The sequence below is a fragment of the Schistocerca cancellata genome, chromosome 2, assembly GCF_023864275.1.
Source record: "Schistocerca cancellata isolate TAMUIC-IGC-003103 chromosome 2, iqSchCanc2.1, whole genome shotgun sequence".
Taxonomy (NCBI): domain Eukaryota; kingdom Metazoa; phylum Arthropoda; class Insecta; order Orthoptera; family Acrididae; genus Schistocerca; species Schistocerca cancellata.
In genome coordinates, this window is record NC_064627.1 from 1003736920 (window position 1) to 1003753596 (window position 16677).

Below are 16677 nucleotides of genomic sequence, written 5' to 3' on the forward strand. Positions count from 1 at the left end.
AGTTATGGAGTCATTCCACAAATATTCAATGATCCATCTCCCAAGACAAAAAAAAAAAAATCCCCCACATACAGCTTAGCCAACTGTGGACAACATATCTGCTCTGAGAACTCTCTTGCCCTGTATGCTGAAGGGCTCACAAAGGCCTTTGCAGACAGCTACAGTCCCCCAATCTAGTCCACAAACAAATTACCAATGCCATATCCTCACACACCTGCAATCCCCCCACCATCCCCAAGAATCAGCTAAAAGGAGTAATTAATGTTACACCTCGGGTTTTTTTTTTTTTTTTCTTGGTTTCCAGCCTTAGCTGGGACTAATCTTTTCCTTTCCAGTATAATAGCGAAAATGGTCTGCCATGGTGTCTCACAGATGACTCATTCTTTAGTGTCTTTTACCTTCTTCGAAGCTGCTAATATTATGATTCAGTTCTTCCTGCTGTGCCAGCTACCATTTGTAGTGCATTACTTCATCAGTTATCACTGTTTTGTCTGTCTTCGCTGTTCAATTTGATCTGACTCTTATCCTCTCAGGTAGCCCCCGTCATTCATGTTGTGCAGTTGGCCAACATCACCTTTTTGCCTTTCATATCAGAGTGATCATTGTGGATGTCCCCTGGGGTGTCAGTGTCTCCTGTGTTCTTGAGAGTGATCTTTAATTTAGGAGGCTGTTGTGACACCCATTTGCACAATGACCTGCATCAAACATGATTCTGCTTGTGCTCGCCAGTGGTGGGCTGATCAGTAGGTGGCAAGCCCCCTTCAGTAGGGTCCAGGCTGCATCCAACTCAGCAGATTGTATGCTTCTCATAATGAAATTGTATAGGATTTACAATGAAGTACATCAATGAATGTGATGATTCTCGTTGTAAATATGTTGAATCCATGTTCACCTATAGTAACTTCATTAATGAAGTAGAAATGTGTATTTTAAAAGAGGTGTCTTATTTTAAATATGATTGGACAGAACTTTATAAAATCAACAAAAGACTGTTCCCACACCAAAACGTGGGAAGTAACATTGTTCACAGAAGTACAGAAGTTACCCCATCCACTTCAACTGCTGAGTATTGTCTCAACGCTGTCCGACTGCCGAAATACTCATGCTGCATGCTTGAGGAATGTGCATAAAATACAACAGAAGACATCGTTAAGTGCTTTAAGAATGGCTACAGATTTTTGGCTTATTTAAGATACATGGGCAGGAAGAGTAAGTTACAGCAGTGCTCAGAAAATGGCTGTATTCCAATCATGAGATGGTAAGTAAAATACATAACATTTGTAAAATAAATAGCTTATGATGTGTGCATTTAAGGTAGTTTTATTTTTCCTATCAACAAGTGAAGAACAGTTCTCAGTACATTTCTTGAGTTTCATCCTTTGTGGCCATTATTCTGATGCAGTTTTAAAGACTTATTTTGACGTGTGTATAAAGATTTTTCTTTGTATTAACACCTCATTTTCTGAAGAATTTGCTTCTATTCTACATTAAAGTCATAAATATGCTAATCAACAATGGTTAATGTAGTGTCTATTTTTGTTAACTAATAACAGTACTCACTGTAATTTGTACAGTATTGATAGCATATCCACACACTGTAATGTGATCGTTACAATTACATTTTTACAGATTTATTATTCAGTTGTGGCAAAGGAGATGCACCGAGAGTAAAGATGAGTTAAATGTGGAATTATAGTTGTATTAAACATTAAACATTACAGCATTCATTGTCTAATATTCCAGGTTCAACTTGGTTTGCAGGGACCAAGGGCATAAGGTATATTGCATTAGTAACACCACTGACAAAGTACTGACAAAGGATCACATTTTGCCTTGAGGGAGTATCCTGTACAGCTTGCTTCCTGTGTTGAAATACATATCTAATACTCTTTATTTGTGGGAAAGCAATTTATAAATAGCCAATTTTTTAATCAGTGATTTTGTAACACTGAAATAAAAAATATTGCAAACATACAAATCTGCTAGGAGTGATAATACTACACAGAAAACATAAATATTTGGAGCCCATAATGATTAAAAATTATTTTGTATTTAATGTTTTTTTTGTAAACATGCTGAAGCCTGTGAGTTATGTAATACACCAAGGAACATGTGGAAGAGAATTGGACCCCTGTTTCCTTTGGTCAGAACACAATAAAAAATGAAACCAATATTTTTCTTGGCCAGTGGCCAATGGCCTTGCCGCAGTGGTAACACCAGTTCCCATCAGATCACCGATGTTACGAGCTGTTGGGCTTGGCTAGCACTTGGATGGGTCACCATCCGGGTCTGCCGAGTGCTGTTGGCAAACGAGGTGCACTCAGCCCTTGTGAGGCCTATTGAGAAGCTGCTTGATTGAGAAGTAGCAACACTGTTCATGAAAGCTGACAACGGCTGGGAGAGTTGTGTGCTGACCACGTGCCCCTCTGTATCCACACCCGATGATGCCTAAGGGCTGAGGATGACACAGTAGCCAGTCAGTACTGCTGGGCCTTCAAGAGCTGTTGGGATGGTGTTTTTTTTTAAATACTTTCTTGAACATGCTGGAACCATGTTATAAATGGGTCTATCTCCACTGACCATTATATCAAATGTTTGTTGATTGTAAATATTGGAACTGAGAATAGTTCATTGAAAATAATAATGATACAAATGTATATTTGATACCCTTTAGAAGCAATCCTGACAATTTGTACTGATGCACAAATATGTGAGGATATCACACTTAAAAGCGTTGGCTGTAACTGTAATTGATTTCTTCAAGAAACTTGGATACATTTTGTTACAAGGAACAGCTTCCATTACATTTTGTTATAAGCCACAACTTCCACCCATTTGAACCTGCTTACAGTAGTCAAACCTAGGTGCACCTCTGAAATTTTTATCCCACCCACTTCCCTCCAGTACCAAATTGACTTGATGATTTCTTGATGCCTCGGGATGTGTCCTAACAGTCAGTCCCATTTTTTAGTTGTGCCATTAATTTCTCTTCTTACCAAATTTATTCAGTACCATCTATTTAGTTATCCGGTATACCCATATAATCTTCACCATTCTTATGCAAATTAATTTTCAGGTTGTGTAAACACCTATTTTATCACCCTAAATGAACACTGACATAACAAGATTGAATAGGCATTTTGTTGTGATGACTGATGTGTAGTGTAACCAGAGGATTAGGTTAGGGTGGCTAGGTGACAGTTCAGTTACTTGTGGCCAAGCTGAATGTGAAAGCAGATTGTTAAGACTAAAGTATTGTCCCATACCTGTGCATATAGTATTGTATGGGTGGGTACAGCGGAAGTGGTGGGGGTTTCGTTGTGTGTGAGCACTATCTGGTAGGGGGGATTCAGTTCAATGAATGAGGCCTACTCAAAAGCAGAACTCCTAAGCTACAGTTTGCGAGTCTGCAAAAGATCATATGGACAGCTCATCCCAGTATGACTAATACTATAACTGACTGAAGTGGCTTATAAGAAAATCACCCCATTAACAGTTAATGCAACTGCTGAAAGTATTCTAAGCACACTGCTCAGCAGATTACTGCATACTAAGATGGTCACTACTTCTTAACAAAAAGGTAGACACACCTGGGGCTGTGTGGCAGCCAAGCTATTTGGAGCTAGATGTAACATATTTATCTGTAGAGCAGCATGATGTCTATGTTCATGCCATATTTAGTGCACATTTTGTTATAAAAATGAACTGCAAGGTAAATTCAGAAAGCACATACAGGATAACAAATAAGTATCTTGTGAGTGCATGACATACATTGTACGTAATCTAAAATAAATAAATAAATAAAACAAAACAAAAAATTAAAAAATATGCATTGGGGGAGTGTCATACTGTCTTTTAACCACATACAAGAAATAGTTCTAGTTTATTTCATGATCATGATAAATAGTTGAGAAGATCTAACTGCTATTACCACATGACTTCAGTATATCACTTTGTTTATATTCCATGCAATGACTAAAAATTTAAATATTATATTCTTTGGTCATGTTTCCTGTTACTGCTACAAATGCATAGACAAATCCATGAAAAAGGAAACAATACATTTCTTTCATAGGACAGTATTACAAATGTTCAATTATACTAGTAGGACATTTGGATGAAAACAAAAAAGTCATTGTATGAGAGTCTGCCAGAACAAGAAAGGAACAGTGATTTTTTATGGGTAGTTCTGAGCAAATTACTTTGCTGGGAGCATCTGGATTCAATGCAATCAAGGAGCTAGCTGCTGTTGTATGTATGTAATGTCCTTATAACAGAAGACTATGTATAAAGTGAAGACAATGATGTGCTGCTGCCTAAGAATCCACCTTTACCCCTTTGTGGCAGTGACTCATGATTACTCTTACATATAAATGTCAGGTCATTAAAAAATAAAATTGGTATTCTTAGTATTCTGTTAATTGTAAACAAAAAGACTACATTATGTGTTAATAAACACTGGCTCAGTGAAGATAAGCTACAACTGTACATATCACAGGGGATGGTCCAGGCATATTGCGGCATATCGAGCTGGCATCCACCACCTGCTCTAATTACACCCCAACTACTGCCAATAATTTTTTTTTCTCTTTTCTGTCTCTGGGTGTCTTTTGGTTCTGATTTTCAGTATTATTTGTATGTGATGTAGACATAAATCTGCCCATTTGTTATTTAGTTCAGGTTTCATTGGTACAGTTGTAATCTCAGTATCCAACAGCAAAAATACAATTAGTTTTGTTTAAAACCATGTTAATTAAAAGTTATGTCTGATTAAAAATTTTAATACAGTAAATAGCAGTGAAAATATTTTGAGCTAATAAATAGATTTGATAAGGATGATACCGCTCATTGTAAAGACTGGTATTCCTACTTTTCATTATTATAATTAAAATTTTGTGGAAAAAATTAACTTACAAGATAATTATCATTAAAGTTCAGAAGTAGACACATTTTACATTGCAGATGTTGACTCTGTGCTTATTAGATTTCATCTCTGAGTGCTGTACTTCTGTTACTCCAATTTTTATGCAGATGGTGGCTTACTTCATTAACTGATTGAGCCATTAGTTATGAAAATTGTGTAATCTTCCATGATGTTCAGTATTGCGCTTCTGCCCATAAATGTATTAGTGCCAATGCAGATGTGTAAAATGATTCCATATACTATTCAAAAGTCTTAGATCACTAAATGTTTTACTAACCAAATTATTGTTAATAATTATAGTCTATCCTGAGTAGTATTTTTTCATATTACATTAAGAAATTGGTGATCATCCAAAAATGGGACCTTGAAGACAATATATGAAAAAGTGAAACCAAAATTGTGGTGATGTGCACATTTTTGAGCAAACACTATCCTGAACTCATTAAGATTTTCCACTTCATGACTTCAGAATGATGTGCTACTGAAGAGGCATCATAGAAGAGACTACATAAATCAAGTTGGTGGGCTTACAGTACTTGTGCGAACAGTGTCCGTAGTGTGGATGATATAAGCCTAAAAAATGCAGCCCATGTTAAAAATCATAAGCATATTTTTTTACTGTATGCCAGACACTAATATTGAAGCATTTGGGCAGTCCTTGGAGAAAATTAACTTATTTTTTTGCCAAATGGTCTATGGAAAGGATATATATTCTTGGAGAATAAATGCTGATTTAAGACTAAGGCAACCACACAATTTAGTTTTCTTAAAGTGCTAAGATTGGATGACTTGCACTGCATTAATGAAAGTTCATAACAATTGTTCTGTCATCATCAGGGTTCATTAATGATACTTCAGAGAACGACATGGTTTCGACTACCTCCTACCATGTCCTGAAATGAAAAATATCCCCCCCACACACAGAAGTATTCCGCTGCCTAACCAACTTACGTGATATCCTTGTCTGGTCCTATTCCACCCTGCTCCGAACCAATTGTCCCATGGGGCTTATACTGTAATAGATGCAAAACCTGACCCATAATACAACACGCGCCAGTCCTGCCCCTGGCATCTCCCATATCATGAAAGGCAGAGGCAAATGTGAAAGCAGTCATGTGATCTACCCAGTTATCTGCAACCACTCTCTGTCATACTACATGGTCATGACCATTGCCAAGTTGTGTGTACAAATAAATGGCCAGTGCCAAACTGGCCAAGAGACAACTGGATCACCCATTTGCTGAGCATGCCACCCAACATGATATGCTTGAATTCAATGACTTTTTCACTGACTGGATTCTTTCCACCCACACCACCACCCTGATCTTAACCTTCCCTGTTCCCACTGGGATTCTCCAGCGCCACACAACCTTCTACCCCACTGGTGCACTGGCAGAATCCTTTTCCCTTCTCTACTTTACTCCACTTCCCCCGCAGCCCCAGCATAGCCTGCAGATGCTGCAACTAGCAGCTCATTATCCTGTCTCTACTATGTCCCAGCATGCTCCCCCCCCCCCCCCCCCTCTCTCTCTCTCTTGCCTGCTCAGTTTCCTTTTTCCATTTTCTAGATTTGCCAATGTCTCTAAAATATTGTTGTTCACATTTCACAAGTGGGATTTCAAAATGTTTACACAAACGGTTTTTTACAGTTCTACATGAGTACATAAAATGCACATAATTTGATTTTCATTGTAAGTGTCAATCATTCATAGTGATATCTGAAACTGAGATCATGATTTAATGTATAGTTTACTGCAATAGGTGTGCAACTGGTGCCACTTGCAGAATTATTAAGATTCAGTTTTTGGATTCTGCTATCTCTCAGTTTTATTTTGGACTATGCCTTACAGTACTGAGAAGTTCACAGTCCATGTTGCTTATTCACTACCTGTACAAATTGCAGTTACTGCTCTTAAAATATCTTGGTAGGCTGTTCTACCACTTGTGTTTATTCATAAGTTTTTGTTTGTCTGAAGAAATGGTATCTTATTGCACATATTTGATTACTCTTAATGGTACATAGAAAATAAAAGTAACTGTGAAAGTAATTGCCTTTTTTATGTTTTCTTGTATCATGTCCTGACATGAGGTCCTTCCTACACAAGATTATACCTACTTAACCCAGAGTCCTTTTTTTGTAGCTCTTTGTCTTAGGTACGTATCACTAAATATTTATGCTGGATAGCACCTTCATGGATGTAGATCTGGTGCAAGCATTACTGCTCTCATTTACAACAGCAGTGTTCTTTTACTGTGTGTACTAACCCAAAGAAATACTATTATTAGAATGTGCTACCATTCTGTCAAAAGGAAGGAATTATGTTTGATCCAAGAGCTATAATGCTTATTCCTGAATTAATTAAAATTTTGGTGATTAACACAAACTTAATTCAATATTATTCATCAGTGAAAGATAATTTTAATCCTGTAAGTTACGCAAATGCAGTGAAAGGTTTCACGTACTTTTTTATTTATTCTATTTAGCCTTTAGCAGGATAACACTATTTAGCCAAGGTTTCCTGTACTTGGAATGTGTTTATTGTTTATGGATTCATCACCTCAACGAACTCATTGCTTTAGTATGTAGACTACTCCATAATTTCATTGTAAGATGTGCATATTAACACTTTGTGTAGGTCTCTAGCCCCCATTTGTAATTTTAGTTTTCCTAAATTTGCATCATGAACTTATAATTGACTTAACACTAACTCTTACAGGCATATCTTGTATATGAAGAATAGAAATCCTTACAAAACTGACTCATTCCTCACATGATTTGTTTACTTCAAGAAAAAGAAACAAACACTTCAAGTGTCAATGAGTGCACTGTACAGTATATCGTTTAGTATTGGAGTTTTGGGCAACCTGTTTTTCCAGTTAGAAAGGAAGTTACGTACAAAATGCTTTTTTTAATGTGCACTCCTCTCATACTTAGTTGTATGGATAGCCACATTTTATGTTTAGTGCATCATTAGGAAGCTTTTCATCATCATTAAGGATTCTACAGTTGCCCAGTGAAAAGCTAACCACACTATGTAACATTACTGACCTGGTTATATTGCTCGTATTCTTTCGTAATGCTAAACTTTTTAAGTCTCATTCTCTGATATTGGTTGAAGATGTATTCTAGTTCATTGATGGACATGACATCGTTGCTCTAAACATGAGTTTATTTCACACTTCTCAGTGCAAAACACACAATGATGAAGATTAACTTCTGCTATAACTATTTTTATAGTTCAAATAGACCAAGTCAGCTACTACACTTGATGAACTCTAAACTGTGGCAGGTTCTTTCCATGGCGAAGTCGTCATCCAAGTCTATAAAAAAGTAAATCTTCAGAAAATAGCATTTGAAAGAAACCAGTCACTGAAGCTTTACTAACACTTTAACACAGAGAAGTTATGTGGATGACTACAGACAGATTTTCCAAACAAGTGCATTAAATAATTACACTGAGTGACTGTAACAGTAAGGTCTGCTCATATTAGTGACATTGACATTGAAATGTGGAATGGATGAGTTCACTCTATGGATTTTTACATTGAGATATTGAGATGAAAATAGCTAATCGTGACTCTGCCGAGGAGAAGTTACTGTAACGATTACTAGGCCCTATGTTCCTATTGCTATATAAAGTGAACAATTTTGAAATTAGTGTCAATGACATTATGGGGAAGCAACTAATAATTAGGTTTATCTATGTGATAGATGATTGGGAAATAAAAAAAGTTGGGTGGATTATTTTATTCATATTAAGCTGTGGGAATTTACCAAGCCTCTTGTAAATTTAACAGGGTAGTAGATGTCTCCATTTCTTAATTGTCAAATTACTCTGATAACCAAAGCTATTTTCTAGTTCAGAGAAATTACAGCAAGAAAATTATAACTAAACATATGATTTTATAAACATACTGAAGGTCCAAATAATAACATTATTTTCTGGGTGTGAAAACTTTAATTATGAATGACATTTTAGTTAATGAATTTTCACAAATAATAAAATGTTTACTGATAGAGTGAAATGAGGGCTTTCAAATAATTTACGTCATTCTGGAAATAACAATTGTTAGCTCACAATACGTTCCAGAGCATATGGCTTCTGAATAAAGCAAATTACAGATCTCTCTTAAAAGAACACATACAGTGTCGGCATTAGCAGAAATCAGTTAAACTGATAGATAATGAATTTTACTGAAACATCACCTAAATAGGAATTTTGGTGCTTTATATAAATGTGGTACATCTACTACCAGCAAAATATAAAAAAAGAAATAAGAAAGTTATCTAAGGAGTAGACTTGTAGCACATGGAGTTATTCCAACTTGCTAAGTTTCAAGTTCCTCACTTGTACAATAGAAGTATGTATTCTACTGTCCTCACCTTAAAAAAGTGAAGGTACACTACTCAAATCCATAATGGTGCATGTCAATCAGTGTCTATGAAGTTACTGTTACTTGCTAGCACTGCAGATAACCTAGCTGGATTATGAAAACCTACCAAATTTGGGATATCTTTAACCCAGCACACAGCTGCAAGTTTCTGACGGGAACACGGTATTTAACACAAAATAAAATGCTGTAAAATAATAATAGAGCACTTGTGTACATAGTTCACAGATCTACAAAAGCAAACTTAAGAGAATGGCATACAAGGGCAGTCAAATTAATACGAAAAAGGTGGAAAGAAAGTAAGTAAACTATTCATTGATACTGAAGTACTTGCCTTTGTTGTTAACACATTTATTCCACTGTAATTGCCTTAAATTGTCAACACCTTTGTGGAAAAATGTTGCCAGGCACACACCTCTTTCTCTGAAGCAAAGGGACAGCCATGAACGTCTTTCTTCAGCACTTTAAAAATATGGAAATCACATGGGGAGAGATTGGGACTTTATGGAGAACATGTGTTTCCCAGCAAAACTTCTACAACGTACTCCATACAGCCTTGGCAGGCGTTCTATTGGCAGGTTTCTTAAACTATGCTGCACAGAGTTTTGTCTGGGAAGCCTTCAAACAACCTCCATACAGTCCCAATCTCTTCTGATGTGATTTCCATATTTTTGGAGCCCTAAAGAAATGTGAACCATGGACCTTGCCGTTGGTGGGGAGGCTTGCGTGCCTCAGCGATACAGATAGCCGTACCGTAGGTACAACCACAACGGAGGGGTATCTGTTGAGAGGCCAGACAAACGTGTGGTTCCTGAAGAGGGGCAGCAGCCTTTTCAGTAGTTGCAAGGGCAACAGTCTGGATGATTGACTGATCTGGCCTTGTAACAATAACCAAAACGGCCTTGCTGTGCTGGTACTGCGAACGGCTGAAAGCAAGGGGAAACTACGGCCGTAATTTTTCCCGAGGGCATGCATCTTTACTGTATGATTAAATGATGATGGCGTCCTCTTGGGTAAAATATTCCGGAGGTAAAATAGTCCCCCATTCGGATCTCCGGGCGGGGACTACTCAAGAGGATGTCGTTATCAGGAGAAAGAAAACTGGCATTCTACGGATCGGAGCGTGGAATGTCAGATCCCTTAATCGGACAGGTAGGTTAGAAAATTTAAAAAGGGAAATGGACAGGTTAAAGTTAGATATAGTGGGAATTAGTGAAGTTCGGTGGCAGGAGGAACAAGACTTCTGGTCAGGTGACTACAGGGTTATAAACACAAATTCAAATAGGGGTAATGCAGGAGTAGGTTTAATAATGAATAGGAAAATAGGAATGCGGGTAAGCTACTACAAACAGCATAGTGAACGCATCATTGTGGCCAAGATAGATACGAAGCCCACACCTACTACAGTAGTACAAGTTTATATGCCAACTAGCTCTGCAGATGATGAAGAAATTGAAGAAATGTATGATGAAATAAAAGAAATTATTCAGATAGTGAAGGGAGACGAAAATTTAATAGTCATGGGTGACTGGAATTCGAGTGTAGGAAAAGGGAGAGAAGGAAACGTAGTAGGTGAATATGGATTGGGGCTAAGAAATGAAAGAGGAAGCCGCCTGATAGAATTTTGCACAGAGCACAACTTAATCATAGCTAATACTTGGTTTAAAAATCATGATAGAAGGTTGTATACATGGAAAAACCCTGGAGATACTAAAAGGTATCAGATAGATTATATAATGGTAAGACAGAGATTTAGGAACCAGGTTTTAAATTGTAAGACATTTCCAGGGGCAGATGTGGACTCTGACCACAATCTATTGGTTATGACCTGTAGATTAAAACTGAAGAAACTGCAAAAAGGTGGGAATTTAAGGAGATGGGACCTGGATAAACTGAAAGAACCAGAGGTTGTACAGAGTTTCAGGGAGAGCATAAGGGAACAATTGACAGGAATGGGGGAAAGAAATACAGTAGAAGAAGAATGGGTAGCTTTGAGGGATGAAGTAGTGAAGGCAGCAGAGGATCAAGTAGGTAAAAAGACGAGGGCTAGTAGAAATCCTTGGGTAACAGAAGAAATATTGAATTTAATTGATGAAAGGAGAAAATATAAAAATGCAGTAAATGAAGCAGGCAAAAAGGAATACAAACGTCTCAAAAATGAGATCGACAGGAAGTGCAAAATGGCTAAGCAGGGATGGCTAGAGGACAAATGTAAGGATGTAGAGGCTTATCTCACTAGGGGTAAGATAGATACTGCCTACAGGAAAATTAAAGAGACCTTTGGAGATAAGAGAACCACTTGTATGAACATCAAGAGCTCAGATGGAAACCCAGTTCTAAGCAAAGAAGGGAAAGCAGAAAGGTGGAAGGAGTATATAGAGGGTCTATACAAGGGCGATGCACTTGAGGACAATATTATGGAAATGGAAGAGGATGTAGATGAAGATGAAATGGGAGATACGGTACTGCGTGATGAGTTTGACAGAGCACAAAGACCTGAGTCGAAACAAGGCCCCCAGAGTAGACAACATTCCATTGGAACTACTGACGGCCTTGGGAGAGCCAGTCCTGACAAAACTCTACCATCTGGTGAGCAAGATGTATGAAACAGGCGAAATACCCTCAGACTTCAAGAAGAATATAATAATTCCAATCCCAAAGAAAGCAGGTGTTGACAGATGTGAAAATTACCGAACAATCAGTTTAATAAGCCACAGCTGCAAAGTACCAACACGAATTCTTTACAGATGAATGGAAAAACTAGTAGAAGCCGACCTTGGGGAAGATCAGTTTGGATTCCGTAGAAATACTGGAACACGTGAGGCAATACTGACCTTATGACTTATCTTAGAAGAAAGATTAAGGAAAGGCAAACCTACGTTTCTAGCATTTGTAGACTTAGAGAAAGCTTTTGACAATGTTGACTGGAATACTCTGTTTCAAATTCTAAAGGTGGCAGGGGTAAAATACAGGGAGCGAAAGGCTATTTACAATTTGTACAGACACCAGATGGCAGTGCTACGAGTTGAGGGACATGAAAGGGAAGCAATGGTTGGGAAGGGAGTAAGACAGGGTTGTAGCCTCTCCCAGATATTATTCAATCTCTATATTGAGCAAGCAGTAAAGGAAACAAATGAAAAATTTGGAGTAGGTATTAAAATCCAGGGAGAAGAAATAAAAACTTTGAGGTTCGCCGATGACATTGTAATTCTGTCAGAGACAGCAAAGGACTTGGAAGAGCAGTTGAATGGAATGGATGGTGTCTTGAAGAGAGGATCGAAGATGAACATCAACAAAAGCAAAACGAGGATAATGGAATGTAGTCGAATTAAGTCGGGTGATGCTGAGGGAATTAGATTTGGAAATGAGACACTTAAAGTAGTAAAGGAGTTTTGCTATTTGGGGAGCAAAATAACTGATGATGGTCGAAGTAGAGAGGATATAAAATGTAGACTGGCAATGGCAAGGAAAGCGTTTCTGAAGAAGAGAAATTTGTTAACATCGAGTATAGATTTAAGTGTCAGGAAGTCATTTCTGAAAGTATTTGTATGGAGTGTAGCCATGTATGGAAGTGAAAAATGGATGGTAAATAGTTTGGACAAGAAGAGAATAGAAGCTTTTGAAATGTGGTGCTACAGAAGAATGCTGAAGATTAGATGGGTAGATCACATAACTAATGAGGAAGTATTGAATAGGATTGGGGAGAAGAGAAGTTTGTGGCACAACTTGACCAGAAGAAGGGATCGGTTGGTAGGACATGTTCTGAGGCATCAAGAGATCACCAATTTAGTATTGGAGGGCAGCGTGGAGGGTAAAAATCATGGGGGAGACCAAGAGATGAATACACTAAGCAGATTCAGAAGGATGTAGGTTGCAGTAGGTACTGGGAGATGAAGAAGCTCGCACAGGATAGAGTGGCATGGAGAGCTGCATCAAACCAGTCTCAGGACTGAAGACCACAACAACAACAACACAAAGAAACATTCTTGGCCATTCGTTTGGTTCACACCGAGAGGTGCACACATGGGTACAACCATGGTTTTGTAGAACACTGCAAACATTTTTCCATGAAGCGATTGACCATCTTGTCTCACAGTGGCATAAATGTATTCACAGCTATGGTGATTACTTTTGAAATATTAAATAGTTAACTTACTTTTTTCCATCAGTCTTCTTTTCATGGAGCTTTCATCTTGTGTACTTTTTCTGAAGTTTTGCATCAGTGTAACCAAATATATTAAAAAAAAAAAAAAAGAAAAGAAAAGACAAATGTGTCATGGTTCAGATCCCTTGCTGAGCCAATCACAAAATATTTTAATTTCATTCATCACTTTCAAATTTTTTTAAATTCTGCTTTGTTGACTCAATGATAAATCTATAATGGCAGATCCATGATTATGTTTGGATTTCTTAATTAACACATACTAAGATAGATTTTCCCATGTGAGCAGTGCACCCCCGACACCCCCCCCCCCCCCCCCCCCCCCCTCCACCACCACACAAAAATTCATAAGACCAATTTTGTTTATCAGTTTCTTTGGGTGGCAGTGTGCATAAACACAACTCAAACACACGTATCTGACCACAGTCTCTGGCTGCCAAGGCCAGAATGTTAGCAGCAGTGCAAGATGCTCAAAGTCTTGCCTTGGCAGCCAGAGACTGTGGCCACATCTGTGCATGTTGTGTTTGTGTGTTGTGTTGTGTGCTGTCTAAATCTAATGAAGACCTGTTTAGCTGAAAGCCGTGTTTGACAGACTTTTTGTTGTGCCTATCTGCGAATCAGCGACTCCACTATATGGTGGGTAGCAACTATCCTTTTCATAATACTGTCAAACATAAATCTTCCTTTTTCATTGCTGTGAGAAGATAAAGCAATCCAGGTACAGTTACTGGCATCACTATTTTAAACCAAACAACTGCTTTTGTTGTTATAACCAGTGCTCGATTTGTGATGGTACGCCATACCGATACCTCTGGTAAGTCACAGTATTGGTACCTCTTCTTTCTTATAAATGAAGCACTGGTCATAACTGCTACTACTTCTACTTGTTTTATTTCTTCAAGATCATGTCACATCCAAAAGGTCAAGCCAAACTGAACATATCTAGAAGAAACTGTTGTAAATAAGTGTTCATTTTGATGGCCCATTATGTACACTCACAGACTGATCAATCTGAAGTGAAAAGCAGAGGAGAGGTGATGTGTGGAAAGAATCAAAGAGAAAGAACTGAACACATGCCAAATAAGAAGCTATCATTGGCTGAATGTGTTACAATTGGCTCATTATACCATATTCTAAACACATACACAGTGAATCTTTGATGAGGCTCAAGTTGCAGTCCGACAGAAATTTTCATATGTCACTAATATACCTAATACAGCTGAAGTCTAATAGTTCACAGTAAGCAAATAAATTTTGAATAATTGAATACATTACAACAAAACATTCAACATTCCATGCAGAACCATTGAATAATTGAATACATTATAACAAAACATTCAACATCCCATGCAGAACCAATCACAAAATATTTTAATATGCAACGATTCTTGATTCTATAATGACTTTCTATGGGTGGAGATGGGAGTAGGGATTGTGAACAACACACATATAAAATGGGACAATACAACATATGTAAAAGACATAACTCCTTTTGCAATAAACAAATTTATTTTACTGGAGTTGTTTTTGACATGTCATATTAAAAAATCACATTCATTGCAACAGTAACTCCAACACAAGAGATACAAGTGTCATCCACGCCAATAAACATTTTATGACAGTGGATTTTCACAGTGATATGTAAACCATTTCATTTTCTTAAAGTGTATCTATGATACTACTACAGACAGTGAGATAACATTAATATATAACCAGACAAATTAATTTGGCACAGATGCTAAAATAAAAATAATCATCTTGGGTACTGGCTGTTGCCTATCCCTAGTAACCATTCCAGAAAATATAGGGTGGTGGCAGAGAACGTTTAGTTGTGCAATCCTATAGTCACTCTGTTGTGGTACTGGATTTGCAAAAAATGGCTCTGAGCACTATGGGACTTAATTTCTGAGGTCATCAATCCCCTAGAACTTAGAACTACTTAAACCTAACTAACTAAGGACATGACACACATCCATGCCCGAGGCAGGATTCGAACCTGGAACCATAGCGGTCCTGCGATTCCAGACTGAAGCACCTAGAACCACTCAGCCCCACCGGCCAGCTGGATTTGCAATGTGTTTCTGAAAACAAATGAAAGATATATTGAATGAATTATTGAATATTTCTTGATAGAACCTGGCAGTAATGGAAAGAACAAACATTAAGTAGAATAACATCACTAGATGTCAAATTAGAATAACATCACCACATGTCAAATTAGAAAAGAATTAAGTATGTACTGATCAGTAACATGAATTTTGTGTGTAGAATACACCACTCTGTCACCAATGAGGTGCAAATCAATCTCAAATGAAGTACCTAGGAATAAAAACTCCTACATTTGAGAACATATTAAGTTGTTAAATGGCTGAACATATAATCAGCTAATATGATTATTGTGTTGGCAGAAGAGCCAACACCGTGTTGCTAGAGGAGGCCGAAATGCACGCTCTTAAGCTCACGCAGGCTGGCGTGAGGTCTGGAAAATGACAATGTAATTAATATAGCCAATAAGGTCCATAATTGGTGTACATCGGTCTGACTGTACATGAATAACAATCTCAATATAAACTGGTAATGGCGCCTTGCTAGGTCATAGCAAATGACGTAGCTGAAGGCTATGCTAACTATCGTCTCGGCAAATGAGAGCGTATTTGTCAGTGTAGCTTCGCTAGCAAAGTCGGCTGTACAACTGGGACGAGTGCTAGGACGTCTCACTAGACCTGCCGTGTGGCGGTGCTCGGTCTGCAATCACTGACAGTGGCGACACGCGGGTCCGACGTATACTAGCGGACCGCGGCCGATTTAAAGGCTACCACCTAGCAAGTGTGGTGTCTGGCGGTGACACCACATTCCTCCCCCGCAAATCGGCGAACGGTTGTGTTATAAGGCTTCCGCCCGCCGTGGGGAGGACCCCATGTTGACGTATGCGACGAGGTGGGGAGCCTAACAACAGGCGAGGCTGTGCCAGCCGCACCCGGCCATTCGGTCAGAGGGGAGCTAGGAAACGGCTGAAAACCTAGTCCAGGGTGCACGCCAACATGCGGTGTATACGCCCGTAGATAGTCAGGAGGGGCCGAAGGGTCGACCTCCATCGGGTCGGAGCACCCGACGGGCGAAGACGACAGATGGTCCGGAGCGGGCAAGAGTTCCATGGCGGAGGACAACTGGTCACGGGAAGCGATCGGCGGCGCGTGAC

At 38.4% G+C, this 16677-nt stretch overlaps 1 pseudogene; it reads left to right on the forward strand.

The window, feature by feature from the left end:
* Positions 1-2189: 2189 nt before the first annotated feature.
* Positions 2190-2308, forward strand: LOC126163547 (5S ribosomal RNA; annotated as a pseudogene).
* The last annotated feature ends 14369 nt before the right edge of the window (positions 2309-16677 follow it).